This window comes from Phalangium opilio, unplaced genomic scaffold (assembly GCF_054372755.1).
Source record: "Phalangium opilio isolate 3A_F unplaced genomic scaffold, DU_Popi_V2 ptg000021l_1, whole genome shotgun sequence".
NCBI classification, from domain to species: Eukaryota; Metazoa; Arthropoda; class Arachnida; order Opiliones; family Phalangiidae; genus Phalangium; species Phalangium opilio.
Genome location: NW_028324153.1, coordinates 6,312,521 through 6,337,980, shown reverse-complemented (window position 1 = coordinate 6,337,980; position 25,460 = coordinate 6,312,521). Strand labels below are relative to the sequence as shown.

The following is a 25,460-nucleotide window of genomic DNA, read 5'->3' as shown; positions in this document are numbered from 1 at the left end:
GTTGGTGGTTCGAGCCCATTCGGGAGCGGTGTTGTGACGACTCAGATGTAACATAAAATGTCAGAGTTTTCCACAATACCTGACGAACATTTAATTTTTGGGGTTCCGTGGCTCAATGGTTAGTGCGTTCGGCTGTTAGCCAATAGGTTGGTGGTTCGAGCCCTCCCGTGAGCGGTGTTGTGACGTCTCAGATGTAACGTAAAATGTCAGAGTTTTTCCACAATACCTGACCAGCATTTAATTTTTGGGCTTCCGTGGCGCAATGGTTAGCGCGTTCAGCTGTTAATCGAAAGGTTGGTGGTTCGAGCCCACCCGGGAGAAGTGTTGTGGGGTCTCAGATGTAGTGTAAAAAGTCAAAACTTTTCCACAATACCCGACAACCAATAAATTTCTGAGCTTCCGTGGCTCAATGGTTAGCGCGTTCGGCTGTTAACAAATAGGTTGGTGGTTCGAGCCCACCCGGGAGCGGTGTTTTTGGATCTCAAATGTAACGTAAATAGCCAAAGTTTTTCCACAGTACCTGACGACCATTTAATTTTTGGAAGTCCGTGGCGAATGGTTAGCGCGTTCGGCTGTTAACCGAAAGGTTGGTGGTTCGAGCCCATCCGGGAGCGGTGTTGTGAGGCCTCAGATGTGAAGTATAAAGTCAAAGTTTTACCTCAATACCTGACGAAAATTTAATTTTTGGGCTTCAGTGGCGCCATGGTCAGCGCGTTCAGCTGTTAACCGAAAGGTTGGTGGTTCGAGCCCAAACGAGAGAGGTTTTGTGGGGTCTGAGATGTAGCGTGAAAAGTCGTAACTTTTCAACAATACCTGACAACCATTTAATTTCTGAGCTTCCGTGGCTCAATGATTAGCGCGTTCGGCTGTTAACCAATAGGTTGGTGGTTCGAGCCCATTGGGGAGCGGTGTTGTGACGTCTCAGATGTAACGTAAAATGTCAGAGTTTTTCCACAATACCTGACGAACATTTAATTTTTGGGCTTCCGTGGCTCAATGGTTAGTGCGTTCGGCTGTTAGCCAATAGGTTGGTGGTTCGAGCCCTCCCGTGAGCGGTGTTGTGACGTCTCAGATGTAACGTAAAATGTCAGAGTTTTTCCACAATACCTGACGAGCATTTAATTTTTGGGCTTCCGTGGCGCAATGGTTAACGCGTTCAGCTGTTAATCGAAAGGTTGGTGGTTCGAGCCCACCCGGGAGAGGTGTTGTGGGGTCTCAGATGAAGTGTAAAAAGTCAAAACTTTCCACAATACCCGACAACCAATAAATTTCTGAGCTTCCGTGTCTCAATGGTTAGCGCGTTCGGCTGTTAACAAATAGGTTGGTGGTTCGAGCCCACCCGGGAGCGGTGTTTTTGGATCTCAAATGTAACGTAAATAGCCAAAGTTTTTCCACAGTACCTGACGACCATTTAATTTTTGGGCGTCCCTGGCGAATGGTTAGCGCGTTCGGCTGTTAACCGAAAGGTTGGTGGGTCGAGCCCATCCGGGAGCGGTGTTGTGAGGCCTCAGATGTGAAGTAAAAAGTCAAAGTTTTACCTCAATACCTGACGAAAATTTAATTTTTGGGCTTCAGTGGCGCCATGGTCAGCGCGTTCAGCTGTTAACCGAAAGGTTGGTGGTTCGAGCCCAAACGAGAGAGGTTTTGTGGGGTCTGAGATGTAGCGTGAAAAGTCGTAACTTTTCAACAATACCTGACAGCCATTTAATTTCTGAGCTTCCGTGGCTCAATGGTTAGCGCGTTCGGCTGTTAACCAATAGGTTGGTGGTTCGAGCCCATTCGGGAGCGGTGTGGTGACGTCTCAGATGTAACGTAAAATGTCAGAGTTTTTCCACAATACCTGTCGAACATTTAATTTTTGGGCTTAAGTGGCTCAATGGTTAGTGCGTTCGGCTGTTAGCCAATAGGTTGGTGGTTCGAGCCCTCCCGTGAGCGGTGTTGTGAGGTCTCAGATGTAACGTAAAATGTCAGAGTTTTTCCACAATACCTGACGAGCATTTAATTTTTGGGCTTCCGTGGCGCAATGGTTAACGCGTTCAGCTGTTAATCGAAAGGTTGGTGGTTCGAGCCCACCCGGGAGAAGTGTTGTGGGGTCTCAGATGAAGTGTAAAAAGTCAAAACTTTCCACAATACCCGACAACCAATAAATTTCTGAGCTTCCGTGTCTCAATGGTTAGCGCGTTCGGCTGTTAACAAATAGGTTGGTGGTTCGAGCCCACCCGGGAGCGGTGTTTTTGGATCTCAAATGTAACGTAAATAGCCAAAGTTTTTCCACAGTACCTGACGACCATTTAATTTTTGGGCGTCCCTGGCGAATGGTTAGCGCGTTCGGCTGTTAACCGAAAGGTTATTGGGTCGAGCCCATCCGGGAGCGGTGTTGTGAGGCCTCAGATGTGAAGTAAAAAGTCAAAGTTTTACCTCAATACCTGACGAAAATTTAATTTTTGGGCTTCAGTGGCGCCATGGTCAGCGCGTTCAGCTGTTAACCGAAAGGTTGGTGGTTCGGGCCCAAACGAGAGAGGTTTTGTGGGGTCTGAGATGTAGCGTGAAAAGTCGTAACTTTTCAACAATACCTGACAGCCATTTAATTTCTGAGCTTCCGTGGCTCAATGGTTAGCGCGTTCGGCTGTTAACCAATAGGTTGGTGGTTCGAGCCCATTCGGGAGCGGTGTTGTGACGTCTCAGATGTAACGTAAAATGTCAGAGTTTTTCCATAATACCTGTCGAACATTTAATTTTTGGGCTTCCGTGGCTCAATGGTTAGTGCGTTCGGCTGTTAGCCAATAGGTTGGTGGTTCGAGCCCTCCCGTGAGAGGTGTTGTAACGTCTCAGATGTAACGTAAAATGTCAGAGTTTTTCCACAATACCTGACGAGCATTTAATTTTTGGGCTTCCGTGGCGCAATGGTTAACGCGTTCAGCTGTTAATCGAAAGGTTGGTGGTTCGAGCCCACCCGGGAGAAGTGTTGTGGGGTCTCAGATGTAGTGTAAAAAGTCAAAACTTTTCCACAATACCCGACAACCAATAAATTTCTGAGCTTCCGCGGCTCAATGGTTAGCGCTTTCGGCTGTTGACAAATAGGTTGGTGGTTCGAGCCCACCCGGGAGCGGTGTTTTCGGATCTCAAATGTAACGTAAATAGCCAAAGTTTTTCCACAATACCTGACGACCATTTAATTTTTGGGCGTCCGTGGCGAATGGTTAGCGCGTTCGGCTGTTAACCGAAAGGCTGGTGGTTTGAGCCCATCCGGGAGCGGTGTTGTGAGGTCTCAGATGTGAAGTAAAAGTCAAAGTCTTCCTCAATACCTGACGAAAATTTAATTTTTGGGCTTCAGTAGCGCCATGGTCAGCGCGTTCAGCTGTTAACCGAAAGATTGGTGGTTCGAGCCCAAACGAGAGAGGTTATGTGGGGTCTGATATGTAGCGTGAAAAGTCGTAACTTTTCAACATTAACTGACGAACATTTAATTTTTGGGCTTCCGTGGCTCAATGGTTAGCGCGTTCGGCTGTTAACCAATAGGTTGGTTTTTCGAGCCCTCCCGGGAGCGCTGTTGTGACGTCTCAGATGTAACGTAAAAGGTCAGAGTTTTTCCACAATACCTGACGAGCATTTAACTTTTGGTCTTCCGTGGCGCAATGGTTAGCGCGTTCAGCTGTTAATCGAAAGGTTGGTGGTTCGAGCCCATAAGGGAAAGGTGTTGTGGGGTCTCAGATGTAGCGTAAAAAGTCAAAACTTTTCCACAATACGTGACAACCATTTAATTTCTGAGCTTCCGTGGCTCAATGGTTAGCGCGTTCGGCTGTTAATCGAAAGGTTGGTGGTTCGAGCCCATCCGGGAGCGGTGTTGTGAGGTCTCAGATGTAGCGTGAAAAGTCAAACTTTTTCCATAATACGTAATAACCATTTATTTTCTGAGCTTTCGTGGTTCAATGGTTAGCGCGTTCGGCTGTTAACCAATAGGTTGGTGGTTCGAGCCCACCCGGGAGATGTGTTTTTGGATCTCAAATTTAAGGTAAATAGCCAAAGTTTTTCCACAATACCTGACGACCATTTAATTTTTGGGCGTCCGTGGCGAATGGTTAGCGCGTTCGGCTGTTAACCGAAAGGTTGGTGGTTCGAGCCCACCCGGGAAAGGTGTTGTGGGGTCTCAGATGTAGCGTAAAAAGTCAAAACTTTTCCACAATACGTGATAACCATTTATTTTCTGAGCTTTCGTGGTTCAATGGTTAGCGCGTTCGGCTGTAAACCAATAGGTTGGTGGTTCGAGCCCACCCGGGAGCGGTGTTTTTGGATCTCAAGTTTAACGTAAATAGCCAAAGTTTTTCCACAATACCTGACGACCTTTTAATTTTTGGGCGTCCGTGGCGAATGGTTAGCGCGTTCGGCTGTTAACCGAAAGGTTGGTGGTTCGATTCCATCCGGGAGCGGTGTTGTGAGGTCTCAGATGTGAAGTAAAAGTCAAAGTCTTCCTCAATACCTGACGAAAATTTAATTTTTGGGCTTCAGTAGCGCCATGGTCAGCGCGTTCAGCTGTTAACCGAAAGATTGGTGGTTCGAGCCCAAACGAGAGAGGTTATGTGGGGTCTGATATGTAGCGTGAAAAGTCGTAACTTTTCAACATTAACTGACAACCATTTAATTTCTGAGCTTGCGTGGCTCAATGGTTAGCGCGTTCGGCTGTTGACCAATAGGTTGGTGGTTCGAGCCCATTCGGGAGCGGTGTTGTGACGTCTCAGATGTAACGTAAAATGTCAGAGTTTTTCCACAATCACTGACGAACATTTAATTTTTGGGCTTCCTTGGCTCAATGGTTAGTGCGTTCGGCTGTTAGCCAATAGGTTGGTGGTTCGAGCCCTCCCGGGAGCGGTGTTGTGACGTCTCAGATGTAACGTAAAATGTCAGAGTTTTTCCACAATTCCTGACGAGCATTTAATTTTTGGGCTTCCGTGGCGCAATGGTTAGCGCGTTCAGCTGTTAATCGAAAGGTTGGTGGTTCGAGCCCACCCGGGAGAGGTGTTGTGGGGTCTCAGATGTAGCGTAAAAAGTCAAAACTTTTCCACAATACGTGTCAACCATTTTATTTCTGAGCTTCAGTGGCTCAATGGTTAGCGCGTTCGGCTGTTAACCAATAGGTTGGTGGTTCGAGCCCACCCGGGAGCGGTGTTGTGGGATCTCAATTGTAACGTAGAAAGCCAAAGTTTTTCCACAATACCTGACGACCATCTAATTTTTGGGCTTCCGTGGCGCAATGGTTAGCGCGTTCGGCTGCTAACCAATAGGTTGGTGGTTCGAGCCCATCCGGGAGCGGTGTTGTGAGGTCTCAGATGTGACGTAAAAAGTCAAGGTTTTTACACAATACCTGACGAGCATTTAATTTTTGGGCTTCCGTGGCGCAATGGTTAACGCGTTCAGCTGTTAATCGAAAGGTTGGTGGTTCGAGCCCACCCGGGAGAAGTGTTGTGGGGTCTCAGATGTAGTGTAAAAAGTCAAAACTATTCCACAATACCCGACAACCATTAAATTTCTGAGCTTCCGTGGCTCAATGGTTAGCGCGTTCGGCTGTTAACCAATAGGTTGGTGGTTCGAGCCCATTCGGGAGCGGTGTTTTGACGTCTCAGATGTAACGTAAAATGTCAGAGTTTTTCCACAATACCTGACGAGCATTTAATGTTTGGGCTTCCGTGCCGCAATGGTTAGCGCGTTCAGCTGTTAATCGAATGGTTGGTGGTTCGAGCCCACCCGGGAGAGGTGTTGTAGGGTCTGAGATGTAACGTGAAAAGTCATAACTTATCCACAATACCTTACAACCATTTAATTTCTGAGCTTCCGTGGCTCAATGGTTAGCGCGTTCGGCTGTTAATCGAAAGGTTGGTGGTTCTAGCCCATCCGGGAGCGGTGTTGTGAGGTCTCAGATGTGACGTAAAAAGTCAAGGTTTTTACACAATACCTGACAAGCATTTAATTTTCGGGCTTCCGTGGCGAAATGGTTAACGCGTTCAGCTGTTAATCGAAAGGTTGGTGGTTCGAGCCCACCCGGGAGAAGTGTTGTGGAGTCTCAGATGTAGTGTTAAAAGTCAAAACTTTTCCACAATACCCGTCAACCATTTAATTTTTGGGCTTCCGTGGCTCAATGGTTAGCGCGTTCGGCTGTTAACCAATAGGTTGGTGGTTCGAGCCCTCCCGGGAGCGGTGTTGTGACGTCTCAGATGTAACGTAAAATGTCAGAGTTTTTTTACAATATCTGACGAGCATTTAATTTTTGGGCTTCCGTGGCGCAATGGTTAGCGCGTTCAGCTGTTAATCGAATGGTTGGTGGTTCGAGCCCACCCGGGAGAGGTGTTGTGGGGTCTCAGATGTAGCGTAAAAAGTCAAAACTTTTCCACAATACGTGACAACCATTTAATTTCTGAGCTTCCGTGGCTCAATGGTTAGCGCGTTCGGCTGTTAATCGAAAGGTTGGTGGTTCGAGCCCATCCGGGAGCGGTGTTGTGAGGTCCCAGATGTAGAGTGAAAAGTCAAACTTTTTCCATAATACCAGGGGTAAATAACGAAAGGAGTTAGAGACGCTAGCTTCCGTAGTGTAGAATACAGTGGGACTTTCAAACGTAGACACAGAAAAGAGAAAACGCCTCGGTCGCGCCGCCTATAATTCAAAATAAGTATGATATTTTCCAACCAATAGCGTGGCAGCAAAGTTTCGAAAGGCATGCTGGGATATCGATTTTCTCCTGTCTGCTAGCATTCGTCTGCTAGTGTTCGTCTGCTTACGACTGAGTGACAATTAGGGTTAGAGTAAAGTTTATTCATTAAGGTGCACTTGAATTAGAAACAGGTAACTTTAAAGTTGGTAAATTCCTTATTCGATAATGAAATGGAATTAAATGTCGTTTTTGCATCCTTCAATACAGTTTTAGTTGATTTAATTTCTTTAGTCACAGATACAGTCGATGATCCTGATCCCACAGTTCCCACTAAGCCTTGGCTCACTGGGCCGACTCTGTAACCGCGCACTTACGGCAAAAAGAGTTTGATCACATTTTGAGGATTTCCCCGGCTTCAAATTGCAAATTGATGACTTATCTTTCTTCTTTAAATTGCTGTTTACTCGCGATTGAATATAATAATTATATTGGGTTGATTTATGAGACGACTTCACAACATCGACAGTTCGACACCCGCCATTTTACTTTACCCAGAATACCTTGCTGTGCGAGATTTTAAGGCAAAACTTTTAAGGTTCTGCTCTTATTTACAATACAGTTCCAAAGATGGCACTACGTTAGTTACAAATTCTATGACGTTTCAAGGTCCCACTGTATTCTACACTACGGAAGCTAGCGTCTCTAACTCCTTTCGTTATTTACCCCTGATAATACGTGATAACCATTTATTTTCTGAGCTTTCGTGGCTCAATGGTTAGCGCGTTCGTCTGTTAACCAATAGGTTGGTGGGTCGAGCCCACCCGGGAGCGGTGTTTTTACCTCTCCGAGTGACGTATGTCACGGAGAGGCTCTGTAACGATCGTGTGTGTCTGTCTGTCTGTGTGTGTGTCTGTGTGTGTGTCTGTTGTTACACCCACGTGAACGCGTTCGCAGTTTCCAAATCGGAGCAAACGTGTTCGCCATTTCCGAACTGCTTTCACAGTCACGGAAATGGCTACTCTACTTGAGTTCTCACACCACCATCTTCTGGTCTTTGTCCATCCCACACGGACACCAGTCTGTACTTACTGGCTTCTAACACCACCATCTTCTGGTCATTGTCCACCCCACATGGACACCAGTCTGAACACACTGGCTTCTAACACCACCATCTTCTGGTCTTTGTTTTTGTCCATCCCACATGGACACCAGTCTGTACTTACTGGCTTCTAACACCACCATCTTCTGGTCATTGTCCATCCCACATGGACACCAGTCTGTACACACTGGCTTCTAACACCACCATCTTCTGGTCTTTGTTTTTGTCCATCTCACATGGATACCAGTCTGTACACCTGGCTTCTACACCACCATCTGCTAGTCTTTGTTTTTGTCCATCCCACATGGACACCAGTCTGCACACCTGGCTTCTACTCCATCGTCATCGTTTGAATTAAGACATTCGCGGCGATCAGCTAGGGTTACGAGAAACGTCTAGCCTCCCTAAGGTGGGTTGTCCACCAAAGGTTTTCGCAATTGCGGTTGTTCTTGCTTTGAAGTGTAGTTCGACACCCTTATATACTACCTATTTGAGTAAGGCGACGCAACGGGCGTATGCTTCATTTCAAACGCCAATATTAGTCAGGTCTCTCAAGAATGTTTAATTGTTCTTTATCAAAACGATGTAACGCTCAATAAGGCAAACAACTGACGAAGAAAATATTTAATATTAATTATATTTATTTTAATATTTAAGATAATCTCTTTTCTCAACTCAAAATTAATACGGAAAGAGTTAAAAAGCAGTCTATGTTTTTGTCTGTGTGTGTGTCCGTCCATTGTTACACTAGTGCGTCGCGTTAGCAGTTAGCCTTGTGTTGATGTGTTAAGAAATCATACAGAACCTTAATATTCCCTTATTCCATAATATAAAGTGAATATGTGGAAGTATTTTTCGTAATTATGATGTATTTAGTACTTTTGTAGCTTTAAAGCTCTGTTTCATTTTGATATTCCAAAGATTTTTTTTAATATTGTTATTTGAAATGGTTGTTTATATATTACTTAAGCTATACTACAACTGTATATAGAATAATCCTTGGTTTAGTGATTTCATGAAGAAAACTAAGACCTAGACTCCGGCGGGTATAACAAGCGCGCATTATCCGCAATAGGCTTAGTGAAACAAAGAGTAATTAATTGAGGCCTGAGGTGAAGTAAACTTTTGGCTTTGATTTTCGTCTCTGAAATGAAGAGACATTAACGGTTCAGAGTGAGCCGAAAGTTAAATACACTCTTAAATAATCAGGTTAAGATTTTAAAATAGAAGAAAAGATGGTGGCAATTAGATTAGTAAAAGGGCTTGTGGTAAACGGGTAGTAGGTACAGACTTATTATTCCCTTTATGGTGCGTATTGACTATTAGAGCGTCTAGCTACAATTCAGCTTTGGTGTTATTTAACGTTAACATTCATGTTGGCAAATTAAGAATATTGTTGAGGTGAGACGAGACGATAGTGTTTACACTGCAAACCAGTTGTGAATGTAGCTATCAGAATATACGGTAAACAGCTGAAGCGTAGACTTCATTTCCTGTTCTTTTCCCCATTGACTGATTTCCATGTGTCCAAGATTTGGATGTAAAATGTCGTCTGCTTTACTGTACATTCACTATGTTTGGAATACTGCTTCAATATTTCGTAAACTTTTACTTCAAAAAAGTGAAATAATTCCATATCTAGGTAAATAAGTTTGTAGTAGTAGACCTCTTGACTCGGAGAGGTAATATTTTGGTTTTCCCAACTTGTTGGATCTCAAATGTAACGTAGATAGCCAAAGTTTTTCCACAATACCTGACGACAATTTAATTTTTGGGCGTCCGTGGCGAATGGTTAGCGCGTTCGGCTGTTAACCGAAAGCTTGGTGGTTCGAGCCCATCCGGGAGCGGTGTTGTGAGGTCTCAGATGTGAAGTAAAAAGTTAAAGTTTTTCCACAATACCTGACGAACATTTAATTTTTGGGCTTCCGTGGCGCAATGGTTAGCGCGTTCAGCTGTTAATCGAAAGGTTGGTGGTTCGAGCCGACCCGGAAGAGGTTTTGTGGGGTCTCAGATGTAGCGTGAAAAGTCGTAACTTTTCAACAATACCTGACAACCATTTATTTTCTGAGCTTCCGGGGCTCAATGGTTAGCGCGTTCGGCTGTTAACCAATAGGTTGGTGGTTCGAGCCCACCCGGGAACGGTGTTGTGAGGTCCCAGATGTGACGTAAAAAGTCAATGTGTTTCCACAATAAGTGACGACCATTTAATTTTTGGCTTCCGTGGCGCAATGGTTAGCGCGTTCGGCTGTTAACCAATAGGTTGGTGGTTCGAGCCCACCCGGGAACGGTGTTGTGAGGTCCCAGATGTGACGTAAAAAGTCAATGTGTTTCCACAATAAATGACGACCATTTAATTTTTGGCTTCCGTGGCGCAATGGTTAGCGCGTTCGGCTGTTAAACGAAAGGTTGGTCGTTCGAGCCCACCCGGAAGAGGTGTTGTGGGGTCTCAGATGTAGCGTGAAAAGTCATTACTTTTCCACAATACCTGACAACCATTTAATTTCTGATCTTCCGTGGTTCAATGGTTAGCGCGTTCGGCTGTTAACGAAAAGCTTGGTGGTTCGAGCCCATCCGGGAGCGGTGTTGTGAGGTCTCAGATGTGAAGTAGAAAGTTAAAGTTTTACCTCAATACCTGACGAAAATTTAATTTTTGGGCTTCATTGGCACAATGGTCAGTGCGTTCAGCTGTTAATTGAAAGGTTGGTGGTTCGAGCCCAATCGAGAGAGGTTTTGTGGGGTCTCAGATGTAGCGTGAAAAGTCGAAACTTTTCTACAATACCTGACAACCATTTAATTTCTGAGCTTCCGTGGCTCAATGGTTAGCGCGTTCGTCTGTTAACCAATAGGTTGGTGGTTCTAGCCCATCCGGGAGCGGTGTTGTGAGGTCTCAGATGTAACGTAAAATGTCAGAGTTTTTCCACAATACCTGACGAACATTTAATTTTTGGGCTTCCGTGGCGCAATGGTTAGCGCGTTCAGCTGTTAATCGAAAGGTTGGTGGTTCGAGCCGACCCGGAAGAGGTTTTGTGGGGTCTCAGATGAAGCGTGAAAAGTCGTAACTTTTCAACAATACCTGACAACCATTTATTTTCTGAGCTTCAGGGGCTCAATGGTTTGCGCGTTCGGCTGTTAACCAACAGGTTGGTGATTCGAGCCCACTCGGGAGCGGTGTTTTGGGATCTCAAATGTAACGTAGAAAGCCAAAGTTTTTCCACAATACCTGACGACCATTTATTTTCTGAGCTTCCGTGGCTCAATGGTTAGCGCGTTCGGCTGTTAACCAATAGGTTGGTGGTTCGAGCCCACCCGGAAACGGTGTTGTGAGGTCTCAGATGTGACGTAAAAAGTCAATGTGTTTCCACAATAAATGACGACCATTTAATTTTTGGCTTCCGTGGCGCAATGGTTAGCGCGTTCGGCTGTTAACCGAAAGGTTGGTCGTTCGAGCCCACCCGGAAGAGGTGTTGTGGGGTCTCAGATGTAGCGTGAAAAGTCATAACTTTTCCACAATACCTGACAACCATTTAATTTCTGATCTTCCGTGGTTCAATGGTTAGCGCGTTCAGCTGTCAACCGAAAGGTTGGTGGTTCGAGCCCACCCAGAAGAGTTGCTGTGTGGTCCCAGATTTAGCGTAAAAATTCAAAACTTTTCCACAATACGTAATAACCATTTGTTTTCTGAGCTTCTGTGGCTCAATGGTTAGCGCGTTCGGCTGTTAAACAATAGGTTGTTGGTTCGAGCCCACCCGGGAGCGGTGTTTTGGGATCTCAAATGTAACGTAGAAAGCCAAAGTTTTTCCACAATACCTGACGATCATTTTTTTCTGAGCTTACGTGGCTCAATGGTTAGCGCGTTCGGCTGTTAACCAATAGGTTGGTGGTTCAAGCCCACTCGGGAACGGTGTTTTGGAATCTCAAATGTAACGTAGAAAGCCAAAGTTTTTCCAAAATACCTGACCACCATTTATTTTCTGAACTTCCGTGGCTCGATGGTTAGCGCGTTCGGCAGTTAACTAATAGGTTGGTGGTTCGAGCCCACCCGGGAGCGGTGTTTTGCGATCTCAAATGTAACGTAGAAAGCCAACGTTTTTCCACAATACCTGACGACCATTTATTTTCTGAGCTTCCGTGGCTCAATGGTTAGCGCGTTCGGCTGTTAACCAATAGGTTGGTGGTTCGAGCCCACCCGGGAACGGTGTTTTGGAATCTCAAATGTAACGTAGAAAGCCAAAGTTTTTCCACAATACCTGGCGACCATTTAAATTTTGGGCGTCCGTGGCGCCATGGTTATTGCGTTCGGCTGTTAACCGAAAGGTTAGTGTTTCGAGCCCACCCGGGAGAGGTGTTGTGGGGTCTAAGATGTAACGTTAATAGCAAATGTTTTTCCATAATACCTGACGACCATTTAATTTTTGGGCTTCCGTGGCGCAATGGTTAGCGCGTTGGGCTGTTAACCGAAAGGTTGGTGGTTCGAGCCCATCCGGGAGCGGTGTTGTGAGGTCTCAGATGTAACGTGAAAAGTCAAACCTTTTCCATAATTCGTGATAACCATTTATTTTCTGAGCTTCCGTGGCTCAATGGTTAGCGCGTTCGGCTGTTAACCAATAGGTTGGTGGTTCGAGCCCACCCGGGAGCGGTGTTTTGGGATCTCAAATGTAACGTAGATAGCCAAAGTTTTTCCACGATACCTGACGATCATTTAATTTCTGAGCTTCCGTGGCTCAATGGTTAGCGCGTTCGGCTGTTAACCAATAGGTTGGTGGTTCGAGCCCACCCGGGAGCGGTGTTTTGGGATCTCAAATGTAACGTGGAAAGCCAAAGTTTTTCCACAATACCTGACGACCTTTTAATTTTTTGGCGTCCGTGGCGCAATGGTTAGCGCGTTCGGCTGTTAAACGAAAAATAAGTGGTTCGAGCCCACCCGGGAGAGGTGTTGTGGGGTCTCAGATGTAACGTAAGTAGCAAATGTTTTTCCACAATACCTGACGACCATTTAATTTTTGGGCTTCCGTGGCTCAATGGTTAGCGCGTTCGGCTGTTAACCAATAGGTTGGTGGTTCGAGCCCACCCGGGAACGGTGTTGTGAGGTCTCAGATGTGACGTAAAAAGTCAATGTGTTTCCACAATAAATGACGACCATTTAATTTTTGGCTTCCGTGGCGCAATGGTTAGCGCGTTCGGCTGTTAACCGAAAGGTTGGTCGTTCGAGCCCACCCGGAAGAGGTGTTGTGGGGTCTCAGATGTAGCGTGAAAAGTCATAACTTTTCCACAATACCTGACAACCATTTAATTTCTGATCTTCCGTGGTTCAATGGTTAGCGCGTTCAGCTGTCAACCGAAAGGTTGGTGGTTCGAGCCCACCCAGAAGAGTTGCTGTGTGGTCCCAGATTTAGCGTAAAAATTCAAATCTTTTCCACAATACGTAATAACCATTTATTTTCTGAACTTCCGTGGCTCGATGGTTAGCGCGTTCGGCTGTTAACTAATAGGTTGGTGGTTCGAGCCCACCCGGGAGCGGTGTTTTGGGATCTCAACTGTAACGTAGAAAGCCAACGTTTTTCCACAATACCTGACGACCATTTAATTTCTGATCTTCCGTGGTTCAATGGTTAGCGCGTTCAGCTGTTAATCGAAAGGCTGGTGGTTCGAGCCCACCCGGGAGAGGTGTTGTGGGGTCTCAGATGTAGCGTAAAAAGTCAAAACTTTTCCACAATACGTGACAACCATTTAATTTCTGAGCTTCAGTGGCTCAATGGTTAGCGCGTTCGGCTGTTAACCAATCGGTTGGTGGGTCGAGCCCAGCCGGGAGTGGTGTTGTGGGATGTCAAATGTAACGTAGAAAGCCAAAGTTTTTCCACAATACCTGACGACCAATAGCTTTTTGGGCTTCCGTGGCGCAATGGTTAGCGCGTTCGGCTGTTAACCGAAAGGTTGGTGGTTCGAGCCCACCCGGGAGAGGTGTTGTGAGGTCTCAGATGTAACGTGAAAAGTCAAACCTTTTCCATAATTCGTGATAACCATTTATTTTCTGAGCTTCCGTGGCTCAATGGTTAGCGCGATCGGCTGTTAACCAATAGGTTGGTGGTTCGAGCCCACCCGGGAGCGGTGTTTTGGGATCTCAAATGTAACGTAGAAAGCCAAAGTTTTTCCACAATACCTGACGATCATTTATTTTCTGAGCTTCCGTGGCTCAATGGTTAGCGCGTTCGGCTGTTAACCAATAGGTTGGTGGTTCGAGCCCACCCGGGAGCGGTGTTTTGGGATCTCAAATGTAACGTGGAAAGCCAAAGTTTTTCCACAATACCTGACGACCATTTAATTTTTTGGCGTCCGTGGCGCAATGGTTAGCGCGTTCGGCTGTTAAACGAAAAATTAGTGGTTCGAGCCCACCCGGGAGAGGTGTTGTGGGGTCTCAGATGTAGCGTGAAAAGTCAAAACTTTTCCACAATACGTGACAACCATTTAATTTCTGAGCTTCCGTGGCTCAATGGTTAGCGCGTTCGGCTGTTAACCAATCGGTTGGTGGGTCGAGCCCACCCGGGAGTGGTGTTGTGGGATCTCAAATGTAACGTAGAAAGCCAAAGTTTTTCCACAATACCTGACGACCATTAGCTTTTTGGGCTTCCGTGGCGCAATGGTTAGCGCGTTCGGCTGTTAACCGAAAGGTTGGTGGTTCGAGCCCACCCGGGAGAGGTGTTGTAGGGTCTCAGATGTAACGTAAAAAGTCATAACTTTTCCACAATACCTGACATCCATTTAATTTCTGAGCTTCCGTGGCTCAATAGTTAGCGTGTTCGGCTGTTAACCAATAGGTTGGTGGTTCGAGCCCATCCGGGAGCGGTGTTGTGACGTCTCAGATGTGACGTAAAAAGTCAAGGTTTTTTCCACCATACCTGACGACCATTTCAATTTTGGGCTTCCGTGGCGCAATGGTTAGCGCGTTCGGCTGTCATCCGAAAGGTTGGTGGTTCGAGCCCATCCGGGAGCGGTGTTGTGAGGTCTCAGATGTAGCGTGAAAAGTCAAACCTTTTCCATAATTCTTGATAACCATTTATTTTCTGAGCTTCCGTAGCTCAATGCTTAGCGCGTTCGGCTGTTAATCAATAGGTTGGTGGTTCGAGCCCACCCGGGAGCGGTGTTTTGGGATCTCAAATGTAACGTAGAAAGCCAAAGTTTTTCCACAATACCTGACGATCATTTATTTTCTGAGCTTCCGTGGCTCAATGGTTAGCGCGTTCGGCTGTTAATCAATAGGTTGGTGGTTCGAGCCCACCCGGGAGCGGTGTTTTGGGATCTCAAATGTAACGTAGAAAGCCAAAGTTTTTCCACAATACCTGACGACCATTTAATTTTTTGGCGTCCGTGGCGCAATGGTTAGCGCGTTCGGCTGTTAACCGAAAGGTTGTTGGTTCGAGCCTATCCGGGAGCGGTGTTGTGAGTTCTCAGATATGACGTAAGAAGTCAAGGCTTTTCAACAATACCTGACGACCCTTTAATATTTAGGCTTCCGTGGCGCAATGGTTAGCGCGTTCAGCTGTTATTCACTATACCTGACAACCATTTAATTTCTGAGCTTCCGTGGCTCAATGGTTAGCGCGTTCGGCTGTTAACAAATAGGTTGGTGGTTCGATCCCATCCGGGAGCGGTGTTGTGACGTCTCAGATGTGAAGTAAAAAGTCAAGGTTTTTCCACAATACCTGACGACCATTAAATTTTTGGGCTTCAGTGGCGCAGTGGTTAGCGCGTTCAGCAACTATTCAAAAGACTGGTGGTTTGAGCCCTCCCGGGAACGGTGTTGTGACGTCTCAGATGTAACGTAAAATGTTACACAACACCTCTCCCGGGTGGGCTCGAACCACCAATCTTTCGATTAACAGCTGAACGCGCTAACCATTGCGCCACGGAAGCCCAAAAATTAAATGGTTGTCAGGTATTGTGGAAAAACTTTGGCTTTCTACGTCACATCTGAGACCTCACAACACCGCTCCCGGATGGGCTCGAACCACCAACCTATTGGTTAACAGCCGAACGCGCTAACCATTGCGCCACGGAAGCCCAAAAGTTAAATGCTCGTCAGGTATTGTGTAAAAACCTTGACTTTTTACGTCACTTCTGAGACCACACAACACTGCTCCCGGATGGGCTCGAACCACCAACCTATTGGTTAACAGCCGAACGCGCTAACCATTGCGCCACGGAAGCCCAAAATTTAAATGCTCGTCAGGTATTGTGTAAAAACCTTGACTTTTTACGTCACATCTGAGACCTCACAACACCGCTCCCGGATGGGCTCGAACCAACAACCTATTGGTAAACAGCCGAACGCGCTAACCATTGCGCCACGGTAGCCCAAAAGTTAAATGCTCGTCAGGTATTGTGTAAAAACCATGACTTTTTACGTCACATCTGAGACATCACAACACCGCTCCCGGATGGGCTCGAACCACCAACCTATTGGTTAACAGCCGAACGCGCTAACCATTGAGCCACGGAAGCTCAGAAATTAAATGGTTGTCAGGTATTATGGAAAAACTTTGGCTTTCTACGTTACATTTGAGACTCCACAACACCGCTCCTGGGTGGGCTCGAACCACCAACCTATTGGTTAACAGCCGAACGCGCTAACCATTGAGCCACGGAAGCTCAGAAATTAAATGGTTGTCAGGTATTGTGGAAAAACTTTGGCTTTCTACGTCACATCTGAGACCTCACAACACCGCTCCCGGATGGGCTCGAACCACCAACCTATTGGTTAACAGCCGAACGCGCTAACCATTGAGCCACGGAAGCTCAGAAATTAAATGGTTGTCAGGTATTGTGGAAAAACTTTGGCTTTCTACGTTACATTTGAGACTCCGCAACACCGCTCCTGGGTGGGCTCGAACCACCAACCTGTTGGTTAACAGCCGAACGCGCTAACCATTGAGCCACGGAAGCTCAGAAATTAAATGGTTGTCACGTATTGTGGAAAAGTTCTGACTTTTGCGCTACATCTTAGACCACACAACACCTCTCCCGGGTGGGCTCGAACCACCAATCTTTCGATTAACAGCTGAACACGCTAACCATTGCGCCACGGAAGCCCAAAAATTAAATGGTTGTCAGGTATTGTGGAAAAACTTTGGCTTTCTACGTCACATCTGAGACCTCACAACACCGCTCCCGGATGGTTCGAACCACCAACCTATTGGTTAACAACCGAACGCGCTAACCATTGCGCCGCGGAAGCCCAAAAGTTAAATGCTCGTCACATCTGAGACCACACAACACTGCTCCCGGATGGGCTCGAACCACCAACCTATTGGTTAGCAGCCGAACGCGCTAACCATTGCGCCACGGAAGCCCAAAAGTTAAATGCTCGTCAGGTATTGTGTAAAAACCTTGACTTTTTACGTCACATCTGAGACCTCACAACACCGCTCCCGGATGGGCTCGAACCAACAACCTATTGGTAAACAGCCGAACGCGCTAACCATTGCGCCACGGTAGCCCAAAAGTTAAATGCTCGTCAGGTATTGTGTAAAAATCATGACTTTTTACGTCACATCTGAGACATCACAACACCGCTCCCGGATGGGCTCGAACCACCAACCTATTGGTTAACAGCCGAACGCGCTAACCATTGAGCCACGGAAGCTCAGAAATTAAATGGTTGTCAGGTATTATGGAAAAACTTTGGCTTTCTACGTTACATTTGAGACTCCACAACACCGCTCCTGGGTGGGCTCGAACCACCAACCTATTGGTTAACAGCCGAACGCGCTAACCATTGAGCCACGAAAGCTCAGAAATTAAATGGTTGTCACGTATTGTGGAAAAGTTCTGACTTTTGCGCTACATCTGAGACCACACAACACCTCTCCCGGGTGGGCTCGAACCACCAATCTTTCGATTAACAGCTGAACGCGCTAACCATTGCGCCACGGAAGCCCAAAAATTAAATGTTCGTCAGGTATTGTGGAAAAACTCTGACATTTTACGTTACATCTGAGACGTCACAACACCACTCCCGGGAGTGCTCAAACCACCATCCTTTTGAATAGTTGCTGAACGCGCTAACCATTGCGCCACGGAAGCCCTAAAATTAAATGGTCGTCAGGTATTGTGGAAAAACCTTGACTTTTTACTTCACATCTGAGGCGTCACAACACCGCTCCCGGATGGGCTCGAACCACCAACCTATTGGTTAACAGCCGAACGCGCTAACCATTGAGCCACTTGAAGCTCAGAAATGAAATGGTTGTCAGGTATTGTGGAAAAACCTTGACTTTTTACGTCACATCTGAGACGTCACAACACCGCTCCCGGATGGGATCGAACCACCAACCTATTTGTTAACAGCCGAACGCGCTAACCATTGAGCCACGGAAGCTCAGAAATTAAATGGTTGTCAGGTATCGTGAATAACAGCTGAACGCGCTAACCATTGCGCCACGGAAGCCTAAATATTAAAGGGTCGTCAGGTATTGTGGAAAAGCCTTGACTTTTTACGTCATATCTGAGACCTCATACCACCGCTCTCGGATAGGCTCGAACCAACAACCTTTCGGTTAACAGCCGAACGCGCTAACCATTGCGCCACGCAAGCCCAAAAATTAAATGGTTGTCAGGTACTGTGGAGAAACTTTGGCTTTCTACGTTACATTTGAGATCCCACAACACCGCACCCGGGTGGGCTCGAACCACCAACCTATTTGTTAACAGCCGAACGCGCTAACCATTGAGCCACGGTAGCTCAGAAATTAAATGGTTGTCACGTATTGTGGAAAAGTTTTGTCTTTTTGCGCTACATCTGAGACCACACAACACCTCTCCCGGGTGGGCTCGAACCACCAACCTATTTGTTAACAGCCGAACGCGCTAACCATTGAGCCACGGTAGCTCAGAAATTAAATGGTTGTCACGTATTGTGGAAAAGTTTTGACTTTTTGCGCTACATCTGAGACCACACAACACCTCTCCCGGGTGGGCTCGAACCACTAATCTTTCGATTAACAGCTGAACGCGCTAACCATTGCGCCACGGAAGCCCAAAAATTAAATGTTCGTCAGGTATTGTGGGAAAACTCTGACATTTTACGTTATATCTGAGACGTCACAACACCGCTCCCGGGAGGGCTCAAACCACCAGTCTTTTGAATTGCAGCTGAACGCGCTAACCATTGCGCCACGGAAGCCCAAAAATTAAATGTTCGTCAGGTATTGTGGAAAAACTCTGACCTTTTACGTTACATCTGAGACGTCACAACACCGCTCCCGGGAGGGCTCAAACCACCAGTCTTTTGAATAGTAGCTGAACGCGCTAACCATTGCGCCACGGAAGCCCAAAAATTAAATGGTCGTCAGATATTGTGGAAAAACCTTGACTTTTTACTTCACATCTGAGGCGTCACAACACCGCTCGCGGATGGGCTCGAACCACCAACCTATTGGTTAACAGCCGAACGCGCTAACCATTGAGCCACGGAAGCTCAGAAATTAAATGGTTGTCAGGTATTGTGGAAAAACCTTGAATTTTTACGTCACATCTGAGACGTCACAACACCACTCCCGGATGGGATCGAACCACCAACCTATTTCATAACAGACGAACGCGCTAACCATTGAGCCACGGAAGCTCAGAAATTAAATGGTTGTCAGGTATTGTGAATAACAGCTGAACGCGCTAACCATTGCGCCACGGAAGCCTAAATATTAAAGGCTCGTCAGGTATTGTGGAAAAGCCTTGACTTTTTACGTCATATCTGAGACCTCACAACACCGCTCCCGGATAGGCTCGAACCAACAACCTTTCGGTTAACAGCCGAACGTGCTAACCATTGCGTCACGCAAGCCCAAAAATTAAATGGTTGTCAGGTATTGTGGAAAAACTTTGGCTTTCTACGTTATTTTTGAGATCCCCCAACACCGCACCCGGGTGGGCTCGAACCACCAACCTTATTTGTTAACAGCCGAACGCGCTAACCATAGAGCCACGGTAGCTCAGAAATTAAATGGTTGTCACGTATTGTGGAAATGTTTTGACTTTTTCCGCTACATCTGAGACCGTACAACACCTCTCCCGGGTGGGCTCGAACCACCAACCTTTCGATTAACAGCTGAACGCGCTAACCATTGCGCCACGGAAGCCCAAAAATTAAATGTTCGTCAGGTATTGTGGGAAAACTCTGACATTTTACGTTACATCTGAGACGTCACAACACCGCTCCCGGGAGGGCTCAAACCACCAGTCTTTCGAATAGCAGCTGAACGCGCTAACCATTGCGCCACGGAAGCCCAAAAATAAAATGTTCGTCAGGTATTGTGGAAAAACTCAGACATTTTACGTTACATCTGAGACGTCACAACACCGCTCCCGGGAGGGCTCAAACCACCAGTCTTTTGAATAGCAGCTTAACGCGCTAACCATTGCGCCACGGAAGCCCAAAAATTAAATGGTCGTCAGGTATTGTGGAAAAACCTTGACTTTTTACTTCACATCTGAGGCGTCACAACACCGCTCCCGGATGGGCTCGAACCACCAACCTATTGGTTAACAGCCGAACGCGCTAACCATTGAGCCACGGAAGCTCAGAAATTAAATGGTTGTCAGGTATTGTGGAAAAACCTTGACTTTTTACGTCACATCTGAGACGTCACAACACCGCTCCCGGATGGGATCGAACCACCAACCTATATGTTAACAGCCGAACGCGCTAACCATTGAGCCACGGAAGCTCAGAAATTGAATGGTTGTCAGGTATTGTGAATAACAGCTGAACGCGCTAACCATTGCGCCACGGAAGCCTAAATATTAAAGGGTCGTCAGGTATTGTGGAAAAGCCTTGACTTTTTACGTCATATCTGAGACCTCACAACACCGCTCCCGGATAGGCTCGAACCAACAACCTTTCGGTTAACAGCCGAACGTGCTAACCATTGCGCCACGCAAGCCCAAGAATTAAATGGTTGTCAGGTATTGTGGAAAAACTTTGGCTTTCTACGTTACATTTGGGATCCCACAACACCGCACCCGGGTGGGCTCGAACCACCAATCTTTCGGTTAACAGCTGAACGCGCTAACCATTGCGCCACGGAAGCCCAAATATTAAATGTTCGTCAGGTATTGTGGGAAAACTCTGACATTTTACGTTACATCTGAGACGTCACAACACCGCTCCCGGGAGGGCTCAAACCACCAGTCTTTTGAATAGCAGCTGAACGCGCTAACCATTGCGCCACGGAAGCCCAAAAATTAAATATTCGTCAGGTATTGTGGAAAAACCTTGACTTTTTACGGCACATCTGAGACGTCACAACACCGCTCCCGGATGGGCTCGAACCACCATCCTATTTGTTAACAGCCGAACGCGCTAACCATTGAGCAACGGAAGCTCAGAAATTAAATGGTTGTCAGGTATTGTGGAAAAGTTATGACTTTTTACGTTACATCTGAGACCCTACAACACCTCTCCCGGGTGGGCTCGAACCACCAACCTTTCGGTTAACAGCCGAACGCGCTAACCATTGCGCCACGGAAGCCCAAAAGTTAGATGGGCGTCAGGTATTGTGGAAAAACTTTGGCTTTCTACGTTACATTTGAGACCCCACAAAACCCCTCCTGCGGCCGTATTCTGCAGAAAAGTTAAGGTCCTCCTTCTGCCCTTGGCTCTCTGATTGGACCGGCAACCATTGCCCTTGGCCTTTTAATTGGCTACGTCTACCGATGACGTTACATGCCTTGGCCCAGTGATTGGTGCAAATTCCGCGCAGACTCATATGTAAACTATCAAATTATACACCAAATTCAAAATGTTTTTTCATAAACTGACAAATGAGTTACCGGTTAAACACCGGTTTTACTGGTTGCTTCGGTAACGCTATGTGCTGAACGCACTTACAGCAGACGACATTTCAACACTTTCTATCAACCTCCCGACGTTGATCAACGTGTCGAGTAAAGTGGTGAGTGTAATTTATGAAGGATTAATTAATTTATGAAGTATTCAACTAAACTCTTTAATTTTCCCCTTTAAAAATTCGATTTTAATAGAAACACACCATTTAAATTATTTCGTTTAATATATATTACTTATTTAGATTGTGTGGCAATTGTCGATCGCAGTATAGACGTCACTGCAGTAAAAAGGTGAGAGGGCTGATCGCCCGTGGTAACTGAATGGTTAAAGCCTTATTTGAGCACTTAGCATTACCAAAATCGCAAGAGCAACTCCGTGATTCGTTCATGCTCTTGTGGCATTAACAATTTCGCACTTATTATATTCTCATGGAATGGTGTGTTGATGAGCGAGATACACCCATACCCTTTAATCAATATTTATCCTTTCCTCTCTCAGACGAGGTATATCTTCCAACTGCAAACGAAAAAGCTTATCCAGAGACTGAGTGTCAAGCTATTTGCGCCTCGCAACTAACACTGGAAGTCGCGGAAGCGCTTTACAACTGCAAATCGACATAACTTATAAAACATAACCAGTAACCATATTTACACTGAACAGTTACTTGCAAAGTAAGCATTTCAGTATGCAGCAATTGGTATAATCACCCCTTTGTTTCTCATAATATGAGTATGGTAAATCTGAAATAGGTCTAATGAATGACAATAGAATAGTTAAGTTATATTTAAAATAGGTATGTGGTTATGAAGACTTCGGAGGATGTAAATTGCAATCATGCAACAGAAAAAAGCAATGAACTCTTGACAGTCAGAAATATGTAAAATTTAATACACGTGGAAAATAAATTGCCGAGTTTTTGGGTTTGAGAGTGTATCGGGACTGATTGGGTGCTGGCATGCTGGTTATAAATAATGTCATCTTGAGTACAGGCTAGACATCATCAACATAATTCTAATGTGAACAGATTAAGAACATGCCATTAACGGTTTTAAAGCATTAAAGGCGGAAACAGACTTTTTCTTCTTTTTTAAATCCCTCCCCGGCTCCACTTAGCTCTATGAGGATGACAAGCACTATCCACACAGGCTCACAACCCCTTTTAATAACGGTCAATGATAACAAAAATCCAAATAATTTAAAAAAATGTATGCAATAAATTTAATGCGCTTATTAAATGAAGCGTCTACTAAATTACAATACAAGTTAACAGTAAACTAACACGTATGCGAGAAATAAATCATAAAATACACGCAAATATCGCGTGTAATAAATTATATGTATTAAACGCGAAAAAATAACTATTTATAATGAGAGAATGAAAAAAAGTACATGTCAAATTGGATATTAAAGAAACTTTGGTGAAAATGAATAAATAGAATATCTACAATGAGTACTATAAAATCACAAAGGAGAATACAATAATCAGAGAGAGTTTATGTCATCATGAAGAAAGTGCATACCAAATTGAGCATTGAAAATAATCGAAATACAGGGAGACGTTATTCAAACAACCTATCATGGCATTTAGAAAATTATCTACAGTAAAGTAGAACATTCTTCGCATGTGCATGTCTTCAAAAAACAAAACTAGTCATTATTTTCAGGCTGCAATTGTTCACTTCGGTCATGATGTTGGCTTGAATACTCTCGGTTTCCAGTCTAAACCTTTTATTTTCAAACCTTAGCTTTTCGTATTCATTCCTAGCCCTTTCATTTTCAGTCATTATTTGCCAAACAGACGGAAACATGAGTAGGGCCTCCAAACATGCATTAGCGGAAGCTATGAGCGTTTCTTACTAGGCAGCGACTAAGCTATAATAAAGTTAAAGCCCATTTATAAATGAAACAATAAAGGAAGGCCATGCATGCAAAAACAATAGCAAGGAATGATGGAAAAAAGAACAATGAAATGTTGAAGTGAAGAATAAAATTAAAAGGACACTGCAGTAACTTTTAATGGCTAACTGACTTTGCAGCAACCCTCTATCTCAAAAAAATATCCAAATAAAATTTTCAGGTGGACTATTATACGCTATGTCGAATAGAAACCATTCTTATGACCATTTCTGTGTTCTTCAGTGGCAAGTGGATGAGCACCATGTTCATGGAAAGCAGAAGGCTCTTTGAGGAATCTTCAGCAAAAACTGGAGGAAGGCTATTCAAGAAGCTTGCACCCACCTGCAACAAAAAAATAATGTTAATAACATGTTTAATACATTACGAGAACTTACCAAATTTGCAATACGCAGAGCTTCGCGTTCTTCTATAATAAGTGGAATATTGTTGAGGAATGCCTTTCATTGTCACCTCGGGAAAGGGTTCTCTGTTGGCGGTGGACATCATTTACCTGCTTTGTGATATGTTATCATATCTTTGTCCTCTCTTCGGGCGTGTTACCTAAGTCACTGATGACCAACAAGGGTACAACCTTCAACTCATAGAGGGAATGTGGCGCCTTTTTCTGTTTTTTAAACATGTTTCATTACTATCTATAATTCAATACGATAACTACAAATAAATCTTACCAATGTTAGATTATAAAAATATACATGTAATTACAACTTCAAAAGTTGAAGATAAATTACACAGAATGAAAAAATTACTGTTTCACCATTACCAATAAAACTACTGACACAAAAATCGGTGTGCCCTTCACGTTATGCCTTCATTACGCTTAGGTAGTTGCGGTTCGATGTTGTCAAAGTAACAACATGGAAACAGGGAAAGATTTGACATTTAATATTTAATTAAGTTAATTCGGCAATTACAATTGGTTTTTAATTTTTTATACAAATATGTCAAGCACATTATTTACGTGAAAATATATAACTTAAACGATGTTACCTTAACAAGCGGTTGTCTGACTTGTCTCAAATACGTTGAGGTCATTTAAAATTAAAAAAGAGCAGACGGCACGAAATTACTATTCAGTTCATATGATAGGTGGCGTTAATAGCTTAAACGTTTCCGGTGAAAGGTTGCAGCACTGACCTTTGGCGACAAATTTACACTGTACACTGACCTTACACCGAAATTTGGTTCAACTTGAAACTCAAACTGAACTGAATTCAAAGACTTATTTTTGCCGGTTGAACCTCCAATCACTGAGCCAAGGCATGTAACGTCATCGGTAGACGTAGCCAATTAAAAGGCCAAGGGCAATGGTTGACGGTCCAATCAGAGAGCCAAGGGCAGAAGGAGGAGCTTAACTTTTCTGCAGAATACGGCCGCTGGGTGGGCTCGAACCACCAACCTATTGGTTAACAGCCGAACGCGCTAACCATTGAGCCACGGAAGCTCAGAAATTGCATAGTTGTCACGTATTGTGGAAAGGTTTTGACTTTTGCTCTACATCTGAGACCACACAACACCTCTCCCGGGTGGGCCCGAACCACCAATCTTTCGATTAACAGCTGAACGCGCTAACCATTGCGCCACGGAAGCCCAAAAATTAAATGTTCGTCAGGTATTGTGGAAAAACTCTGACATTTTACGTTACATCTGAGACGTCACAACACCGCTCCCGGGAGGGCTCGAACCACCAACCCATTGGTTAACAGCCGAACGCGCTAACCATTGAGCCACGGAAGCTCAGAAATTAAATGGTTGTCAGGTATTGTGAATAACAGCTGAACGCGCTAACCATTGCGCCACGGAAGCCTAAATATTAAATGCTCGTCAGGTATTGTGTAAAAACCTTGACTTTTTACGTCACATCTGAGACCTCACAACATTGCTCCCGGATAGGCTCGAACCAACAACCTTTCGGTTAACAGCCGAACGCGCTAACCATTGCGCCACGCAAGCCCAAAAGTTAAACGTT

At 45.1% G+C, this 25,460-nt stretch overlaps 3 non-coding genes across 3 annotated transcripts; 2 read left to right on the top strand and 1 right to left on the bottom strand.

The window, feature by feature from the left end:
* The first annotated feature begins 5,234 nt into the window (after positions 1 to 5,234).
* Positions 5,235 to 5,307, top strand: TRNAS-GCU (transfer RNA serine (anticodon GCU)). Its single transcript has one exon. It is a non-coding gene; the product is annotated as a tRNA-Ser (tRNA).
* A 9,348-nt stretch (positions 5,308 to 14,655) lies between these two features.
* On the top strand, positions 14,656 to 14,728 carry TRNAD-GUC (transfer RNA aspartic acid (anticodon GUC)). The gene has a single exon. It is a non-coding gene; the product is annotated as a tRNA-Asp (tRNA).
* A 2,282-nt stretch (positions 14,729 to 17,010) lies between these two features.
* Positions 17,011 to 17,083, bottom strand: TRNAS-GCU (transfer RNA serine (anticodon GCU)). Its single transcript has one exon. It is a non-coding gene; the product is annotated as a tRNA-Ser (tRNA).
* Positions 17,084 to 25,460: the final 8,377 nt, after the last annotated feature.